An 8,339-nucleotide genomic window follows, 5' to 3' on the forward strand; every position below is an offset into this window, starting at 1 on the left:
AGACATCTTTTTAGCTTGATTTCTTCAACATGAATTAGAAGATATTTGAAAATAATTACATTTTTGAGCCATTGCTTCAGCCATTAACTTCAGGAATTGCTAGAGTTGTTACCTGTCTTGTTAACCTGTATGATTAACTCACATACTGTGCACCACAATTAGTTTCCTTTAAATAAATTAACTTGGGGCCCTCGCTGGCTATCAACGATTTCCTCCTTTCTCTGACTTTCACTTCAGTATGCATCCATTCAGACAGACTTGCCCCAGCCTGTGAGCCCTTGGGGCTTCATGAAGAGCCTCCTCTTTCAAATCATTGTCGAAAACTGTGGAGAGTCTGTAACTGTACCCTTTCTTCAAGCCAATGAGTTCATTTTCTAGCTTCACGGATGCACAGCAGGCAGCAGAAGCACCTTGGTTGCTACACTTCTCTTTATCCCAAATCCCATGCAAATGAGACAGGGATGCGGGTGGATGTGACACACAAAATGAATTTGAATGACAGCTCAAAAGCCCCATGTGTAGAGAACCCTGATCTTTTATCATGGGCACCAAGCAAACCCATGTGACTTGTTCTAGAGGAAAAAACTGTCTTTAACATACTGGACAGGAAGTAAACCTGCCTTCTGCTCTAGAGGGAGACACTATCTCTCTATTTAAAGGCTTTCTCTTACACAAAAATCCGTGTAAAGATAAAGGTAATCAGCACCTCTAGTTGGAGGACTTGCAGAAACATGAGAAGCCGATGGAGAGTCTTTTCCTAACACCTATTTCTGCCAGACATTAATTATGACAGAATGTCTGGCAGAGAAATATTAACCATTATCACCTTTGAAGGAAGACTTCAAACCACACATGCTCCATTCCGGAAAACATTCTAATGACCCTTTCCCCACCCACTCCTACTCCATTCCCCAAGCATGCCATTTTCCCTCCTGATATTAAGGCCTATGATATTTTCACTGGTTTTTCTTTGTGCTAGCCACACAAGAGTCATGTCTAATGCTCAGTCATATAAACCATGGCAATGCCAAAAAATACCTTATTTGCTTCATCCTTCTTTCCCTAGCCCTATGCTTCCATTTGCTTTTAACATTTTCATTTACTTATAAAAGAACTTACTGCATATAGTCTGTATTGGAAACTGCCTTAAAATATCTTAGGAGAGAAGCTGTTACATATTTTAAAATAAATATCAAATAATGGAAAGATTGCACAGGCCAAAATAGTAGAACTATTTAAAAAAATTTCATAAACAGACCAATCACCAATGACCTCTCGAAAGATATTTCAAAGCACTTCTTCAAATTCATTCATCTCGGAGCTATTCCCCAAAGTATTCTAAAATATCAGAAGAGGTGCACCTGGGTGGCGCAGTCGGTTAAGCGTCCGACTTCAGCCAGGTCACGATCTCGCGGTCCGTGAGTTCGAGCCCCGTGTCAGGCTCTGGGCTGATGGCTCGGAGCCTGGAGCCTGTTTCCGATTCTGTGTCTCCCTCTCTCTCTGCCCCTCCCCCGTTCATGCTCTGTCTCTCTCTGTCCCAAAAATAAATAAAAAATGTTGACAAAAAAAAAAAATTTTTTTAAATAAAAAAAATAAAAAAAATAAAATATCAGAAGAGGTGAGATAAGGGACATCACAATAGTGAATAAAACAGGCCTGCTAATTTTTAAATTCATATTGGTTACTGGTAATGATATAGTAGCATACATTTATTGTATTAAAAATATGTGAGATATAACAAAGAAAAATTAAATTGTCCACAGCATATCACTATCTAATATAAACAATGCTAACTAACTTTTGTGTGTGTGTGCGCTATGCATTAGAATCACCTGGGGACTTCTTTCTTTCTTTCTTTCTTTCTTTCTTTCTTTCTTTCTTTCTTTCTCTGTCTGTCTTTATTTCTCTTTTAATATAATTTATTGTCAAATTGGCTTCCATACAACACCCAATGCTTATCCCAACAATTGCCCTCCTCAATGCCCATCCCCCACCCCTCATCAACCCTCAGTTTGTTCTCTGTATTGAGAAGTCTCTTACGGTTTGCCTCCCTCTCTCTCCGTTTGTAACTTTTTTTCCCCTTCCCCTCCCCCATAGTCTTCTGTTAAGTTTCTCAAGATCCACATATGAGTGAAAACATATGGTACCTGTCTTTCTCTGACTGATTTATTTCACTTAGCATAACACCCTCCAGTTCCATTCACATTGCTACAAATGGCCAGATTTCATTCTTTCTCATGGCCAGGTAGTGGTCCATTGTATATATAAACCACATCTTCTTTATCCCTTCATCAGTTGATGGACATTTAGGCTCTTTCCATAATTTGGCTATTGTTGAGAGTGCTGCTATAAACATTGGGGTACATGTGCCCTTATGCATCAGCACTCCTGTATCCCTTGGGTTAATTCCTAGCAGTGTTATTGCTGGGTCATAGGGTAGTTCTATTTTTAATTTTTTGAGGAACCTCTACACTGTTTTCCAGAGTGGCTGCACTAGTTTGCATTCCCACCAGCAGCGCAAGAGGGTTCCCGATTCTCCACATCCTCGCCAGCATCTATAGTCCCCTGATTTGTTCATTTTAGCCACTCTGACCAGTGTGAGGTGGTATCTCAGTGTGGCTTTGATTTGTATTTCCCTGATGATGAGTGACATTGAGCACTGTTTCATGTGTCTGTTGGCCATCTGGATGTCTTCTTTGGAAAAGTGTCTATTCATGTCTTCTGCCCATTTCTTTACTGGATTATTTGTTTTTCGGGTGTGGAGTGTGGTGACTTCTTTATAGATTTTGGATACTACAATGCTAACTTTTAATTAGCAATAATCGCACCTCAGATAAACCTCATCGGCTATGATACTGCCACGGCGCAAAGCTACAATGCTAACTTTTAAATGTAGTTCCATGTCGCTGCTGCAAATGGCAGGATTTCATTCTTTCTCATTGCCAAGTAGTATTCCATTGTATATATAAACCACATCTTCTTTATCCATTCATCAGTTGATGGACAGTTAGGCTCTTTCCATAATTTGGCTATTGTTGAAAGTGCTGCTATGGAACTGGAGGGTATTATGCTAAGTGAAATAAGTCAGTCAGAGAAAGACAGATACTATATGTTTTCACTCATGCGTGGATCTTGAGAAACTTAACAGTAGACCATAGGGGAAGGGAAGGGGGAGAAAAAGTTACAAACATAGAGGGAGGGAGGCAAACCATAAGAGACTCTTAAATACAGAGAATGAACTAAGGCCTGATTGGGGGTGGGGAAGAGGGGAAAGTGGGTGATGGGCATTGAGGAGGGCAATTGTTGGGATGAGCACTGGGTGTTGTATGGAAGCCAATTTGACAATAAATTACATTAAAAAATAAATGCAGTTCCATGTCTATCTATATTAATATAGATATCTATTAATCATATTGTGTGTATAGATTATTTACTGATTATTTTTAAAATTAACAACTTATCATGAGCATATTCAAACTATTCTATTGATGTTATTTAAAAATATAAGTTTTTAATGGCCTCATGTATTTTTTTATCACTTGACCAGACCATATTTTATTAAGCAATTACCTGCCCTATGGTTTACTATTTGAATTGTTTATAATTTTCCCAATAGAAAGTCTGTAGCACATAACCTTGTCCATATCTGTGATTATATCCTTGGAATGGATTCCTAGAAATAAAATAACTAAGTCAAATAATTAGGTGTAAGGCTCTTGACATGGGTGTAGTTCTTTCCAGAAAAACCGAACCAATTTATACATGCAGCAATTGCAAATAAGAATGCCTGTTTTGTAGTTTTTCTTATTCATTAAATATCATTACTAAGGACATTTTGCCTGTCTTATTTGCCATAAATACATTGTCTAAGTTTTCTGTTTTCTTAGAGGTTTGTTTTTGGTGTTTAGAAATATGAAACATGTATACCATCAAATATATCTTATTATTTCTTGCATTGCTTTTATGATTTTAAATTCCTTGTCAATTCTGAAATTAGTTAAATATTTTCTGATATATTCTTCTAGTTTTGTGAGTGGTAGAAGTGTCATGTTTTGTTTTTAAATCTTTAATCCACTCTGGGGCTGGACTCTCAAATGATAAACCAGCAAGGAATTCCTTAACTGAACTCCAGGAACAGTAGAGTTGAATCCAGCACCAAGAGAAGAGCAGGAAGTGAAACCCGAATTTTAGTTTCTTTCTCTCCAGTAGGGACTTCTACAGATATAAGCTCCATTTCCCTGGTCAAACCCTCACCCAGTTCTGACTTTTAGGCATGATGTGATCTAGAGTCCAAAAAGTGAATTTGGTGCAAAGGCAAAAACATGTGGATTGTGGATTGGCCAAACATTCTTCACCTCATTTATCTAAACACACTTTCTTTAATCACATTTTTAGATTCCTCACAAGTGCTCAACTCATACACAGCAAGAGGGAGTGTCTCCCTAGCCCCTTTCTCCCCCCACCCCCACATTTTAAGCAAGAAGGGTCAAAGATATCTTCTTCTTATCTCTGATTGGGTTCTATCATCGTGATGTCTTATGGGAGGGCAAAATGATCAAGTCTCTCAGTCTAAACTAATATCTAGAGTCGGAGAGTTGACATAACCCTGAAGTAACTTGGTAAAAGTATACAGCTATCCTTGCCATGTGAAAAAAGCCACTTTCAAGATTATTGAGGATTACCACCTGCCAGAGTCTCCAATGCAACAGCAGCTAGAATTGAAGTCACACTTGATTAAACTTGTAATAATTATTCTTGTTCTCTAAGATTCAGCATTCAAATATTTGGCAACGTACTGTCACCTGATTTCCTCAGGGATAAATATTGCTTTGGCTTACAATTTTGTTAATTAATGGGAACTCCAGGGACTTCCACATCATGCTTTCTCTCAGTACTAATATGTTCCTCCACACGTTAGAGAAACAAAGACAGGAATTGAGGATTCTGAAAGATGATAAAAAAAAAAAGTATATTCCAACTATACATTTAGGCATTGATGAAACAAACACCAAATAGCTTCATGGACTCTCTTAGCTCACACTAAGATAAATTCTCCATTTTTCACCTGAATTCCATAAGCTTCCACTCTAAAGGATACAGCACAGGTAGAATTCTGTGTTCCCAGGAAATAACTCCCAACCAGTAGTTCGTAATTCTCCAAAATTCTGAGTATTTCCTCCTCTGATCCTAACCTAATCATCAGTATTTTATGATTCTGGAAGTGATTTCAGATCCTTTTAGGGAAGACTAGAAGGAAGACTTACTGAAGTCTCTGAATCTGTCATTTGACTCAGGTAATGACCCAATTCAGGCCTTGGTTCATTAGATCTAGAGTTCTGTTGGTTATTAAACACTAATTTAGATTTTGGAGGGCTATCCAGGCAATTCAGTCTTAGTGATCAAATAGCTGCTGTAAAAAAAATCTCAGGCTTGATGCCTATTATGATACTCGTATCCATTTTGATCCTTGAGGTTAAGTGTTGATTCCCAGCTTCTGCTCCCCTAGGATACCATTATCTCCACTAAAATCTGGGGACATATTTCAAAGGCAGTATCGCCCCTCATTTTAGCCTCCAGTGCAGCACTTTTCTAGGGAATTGGCATTAGTTATCTAGTGTATTTTTCCACGTCTTGATGAAGGGTGTGTCTTCTCAGGGGACAGGGTTGGAAGGTAACTTCTTACACATGATAAATCCACCTTATATCCATCTTTGTATCACTAATCATCTTATTTCATCCTCTGCAATAGAGCACATTATGTCTGGTATCTCAAATTTATTCAGTCCAAACCACTCTCGAGTCCAATTTTGGCTTACCAACTAAGCAAACAAATAAGATCCTCAAGCTAGAACACTAAAACCAAAATCCGTTAAGTGCAGCTATATAAATAAACTCTAAAATTGTGTTTTATCCTATCTAGTCTAGAATTCTCAGCAGCCATTACTTCCATATTTCCATAATGGAAGCCATACTTCCCACGTCCTACCCAAAATAAGTTAGAAAATGTTACAGTTCTCTTGGAATGTGGGTCTTTTCCTCCTGGGTTGGTTCATAATTGACCCTTAGGAATATGCTGCTATCTAGCTCTCACTATTGATCTAAAGGCACTGAAGTGTACTAAAGTTAGATCACAGGGAAAATTGGCATCCTCTTCCAAACTAGCTACCTTATATAAAGTCATAATAGAGTCTCCAAGCAAGGCAAGATGAGCCTCTCAACAGAGACTACTTTTGCTGGTAGAGGAAACAGAGGGATTTGGGGTCTGAGGCACTCTAAATCCTGAGCTATCTAAATCCTCCAAATCTTAGCCATTTCAAATCTCAGTATTTCATTCTTTCCAACCAAAGCCTTTATTTTTACATGAAATTTGACAAGGCTATAACATCAATCAACCATGTAATTATTAACAACAGGACCCAAATCTAATTCTCAGTGACATCAACTGGGTGACTAGAGAAGGGAAGAGTCTCTTTTAGGGTCAATGTAGAAACTTCCCAGTATTTTTTTTTTTTTTTTGCCTTGTCTTTGGCTCAGAATTTAAAGTCCCCATGCAAACCTTTGTTCCTGAAGTACTCCAGTGAAATTTTAGGTATTTTAAGTAAATTTTAAACTTTCTGAAATTTTTTTTCTTTCAAAATTATGCTCCTCTACCAAGCCTTCACTGTAGTGGTTCTACTCCCTTGTTTTACAGGATTTTTTTTTTTCTATTGGCCCAAGCAGTTTCGTTCTTATCTTTCATTTTTCTCCAGTCTTTAATTCTGTTTGAATAAAGAAAAATCTCTCTGGACTTGGAATTTACCAACAGATAAAGCACCGGGATTACCCTTACTTCTTACTCTTTCTGTGGGAGCTGATAAACCTATGTTTCAGATTTATAATTAAAAAGCAGGTTGGAAAGCATAGGTCTCACTTTACTTCCCAATGAATAATGGTGTTTTATGTAGCATGGCTCTTATCCTGTTACTCTGGCTGGTTCTCAAGCATGCCACGGTGATGCCATTAATGAAAACCTGCCATTTTCAACACATTTACTATCAGGACTCTTTCTTCGTTATCCCTTTCCACAAACGTCTTGATGTAAGAAACCATCAGCAGTCGCCACCCTCATTCTGTCCCCAGTTTCTGCCTTGTTTTCTGAGACCAAGTCACTAGGGAATGAAGAAAACTACTCTAGGGACTTCAAACAGAAGCTCTACCAAGTCAAAATAAGCTGCCTAGCTTTGCAGTGAGTACAGACCATGGTTATCTGAGCCATTATGTAGACTAGCACTGTCACAAATGTAAACTGCATATGTTATTTTAAATTTTCTATTAGTTACACTGAAACCATGCTCAATAGTCACCTGTGGCTGGGGGCAAGTGTTGGTCAGTGCAGATCTCAATAGCCAGGGAGTGTTATGAAAGTCCCCATGCCTACGTTCATCTGCAGGTGAATCTTTTTATTTGGTAAAGGATGGATGAGCTTCCAACTGCTTTAAGTCTTCAAATTGCATTCATAAACATTTTAAATTAAATTCTCCAAAAAATCTGGTCAGTGAGACAAACATTTCCTAGGGACTACAGTAGGAACTACATTAACGTGATATATTCAAAGACATCTAGAAGCCAGGAGTAGAAGTGGGTTGGAACTCTTCTTACCATACATAGTGTCCCTAATTCAGTGACTGATCTATGTCTAACACATGACCCTCAATATCTCCGTGGGAGCTGTTTGGAGGTCATGCCCGCTTTCCAGAACTAACTGAGCCACTCTAGACTCAGAGCAGCTCACAGAATAGGCAACCCTTTTTCGATTTTTTATTAGGAAAAATATATCCATGGGTCATCATATCAATTCAGCCATACTGCCTCATCAAAACACTCAGAACTCCAGTCTTGTAATGCTTTCCTGATTTTGTTTTTCCCTGCTAGGCACTCCAGGCTAGTCATCATTTCCACTCAATAATTCTGTTTCTTCTCCAAAATGATCTTTGTTTTCCAATTCTGCTTCAGGAAAGCCTCATGCTAGAGCAGTGTGCCACTGTGCCCACTATCACTTTTGTTCAAGTCTAAATATCTCAGACTTTGGTTTGGAGGCGCTTGAAAGCCAGACACTGGCAGCAGAGGTGAAAGTTACCTTTTTAGCTCCAGAATCTGTAGACCAGAATCAGCGTTCCTCAGGCGCCTCACAGGAGAATAACCTCATTGTCTTTCAAGCTCTTAAAACCAGACTTCTCAGGTTTTTATTTTTATCAAAGGCAGATGCCAGGGGCACCTGGGTGGTTCACTTCACTGACAGTCCAACTGCTGATTTCAGCTCAGGTCATGATCTCACAGTCCGTGAGATTGAGCCCTGCGAC

At 38.6% G+C, this 8,339-nt stretch overlaps 1 pseudogene; it reads right to left on the reverse strand.

Annotated features, from left to right (window-relative positions):
- Positions 1–2,762: 2,762 nt before the first annotated feature.
- LOC131515655 (U4 spliceosomal RNA) lies at positions 2,763–2,873 on the reverse strand (annotated as a pseudogene).
- Between the last annotated feature and the right edge of the window lie 5,466 nt (positions 2,874–8,339).

This window comes from Neofelis nebulosa, chromosome 6 (genome assembly GCF_028018385.1).
Source record: "Neofelis nebulosa isolate mNeoNeb1 chromosome 6, mNeoNeb1.pri, whole genome shotgun sequence".
NCBI classification, from domain to species: domain Eukaryota; kingdom Metazoa; phylum Chordata; class Mammalia; order Carnivora; family Felidae; genus Neofelis; species Neofelis nebulosa.